General features: G+C 33.1%; 1 protein-coding gene across 6 annotated transcripts in view; it reads right to left on the bottom strand.

Moving 5' to 3' along the window:
* LOC106869129 (uncharacterized) overlaps positions 1 to 1,537 on the bottom strand; it is a 36,034-nt gene that overhangs the window by 11,515 nt on the left and 22,982 nt on the right. The gene's annotated exons all lie outside the window — the stretch shown is intronic.

The following is a 1,537-nucleotide window of genomic DNA, read 5'->3' as shown; positions in this document are numbered from 1 at the left end:
TATGTGGGTTAATTTAGTCAGATATTCTGCCTACTGTTTGTTCAGAAACATTAACACCAATTCCCTGTCTTCATCCCAAGCAACGACGGGTATTTTATTTAGTTTCCTATATCTCTTTAAAATTATTATTAATAACAATATTGCTTCATACTATAAGCAAAAAGCCATTAATTTTGTTTTTGGTGGGAAGGGACTAGTTGATTACACTGACTTCAGTACTCAATGAATTTTTATTTTTATATATAACATATAAACACGTACATCTTTTAGAACATTGTCATTTTATAAAATTTTGCTGGCATATCTTTTAATTAACATAAACATGTATTGAAGCCATTTGTGGGAATTTTTGTTATCATGATAATTGGTTGCACCCCACAAGGTTTAACGGAACCTACTGAAGCAAGCCAACATGCTCGCAGCATTACCAGCATTACCTAGCTTAGTACCAACTCCTAGCTGAATAGGGGAAAATTTCTCGGACAGGCAGTTAGAAACTGAGGACAGGCACACTTTTGTTGTGAGCCATCACAGAGTATAACCAACTGCTATGGGGTGAAGGTAGTACCTGTTATATCGACTTCTCTCTCTTTCTCTCTTCACACACACTAACAAAACAACTTCACATACACACCACACTTTGTCTTGAATACCCCATCAAACACACACACACACACACACACAATTCTTTTTATAATAATTATAATATTCTAAAATATTTTCCAAATGTGTATTCTTTCCTTATTGTTACGTAAAATTATAACAGAAAGAAACTGAATTCTGTTTACAGTTTGCAGTTTAAGATTTTGCATTTTTCCTTTTGTGAATTATTTACTACTTCGAATAAACTATATGAACAATACAAAACACGTTTTAATTTTAAATATGATTCATAGAAATTGAAATGTTAGTATAATTTTTAAATAATTTTAACGCCAAAATAAATTACAATAAACACGATGTCGTGACAATCCCCATATCCAGAGAATGAGATCAAAGAAAAGGAAGTAGTGCAACTGTTGTCAAACTTTTGCAGATATGTAGAGAGTATGCCTCCAGCCGACTTTGTTTTTTCATAACTTTCAGAAAAATGGATGCTTTAGGGAAATTTTCTACAAATACCTTTCAGATAGGCGCGCACACATACATACTGAGACACATTATATCTATATAATATAAAACCAAAACCGAAGAAAACACAAACATGAATGAAGAAAGAAAGAAAAAAAAATCGATGTAATTTTAATGTTTACATCTTGACTCGGAAATGAAAATACCCCGCAAAATACTGGAATGGGTGTAAAACAATGTGTAGGAAACGAATATGAAAAAAGAAATGCGCACAAAGCAACGGAGGGTGGGGAGAGAACTTTGGAAAATTCACAAGATCCGAGTTTTCCCCTCAAAACGTTTAGGAAAATAGGGGTTTTTTCAATGAAATTTTATAGAAAAACCATTCAAACGACATACATTACGAATATATGAAATTTGTGAGGGAAAAATCTTTTCCAAGGGGGTGGGGAGAGGACTTCGGAAA

The sequence above is a fragment of the Octopus bimaculoides genome, chromosome 5 (assembly GCF_001194135.2).
Source record: "Octopus bimaculoides isolate UCB-OBI-ISO-001 chromosome 5, ASM119413v2, whole genome shotgun sequence".
NCBI lineage: Eukaryota > Metazoa > Mollusca > Cephalopoda > Octopoda > Octopodidae > Octopus > Octopus bimaculoides.
This window is presented reverse-complemented; position numbering and strand designations above follow the sequence as displayed.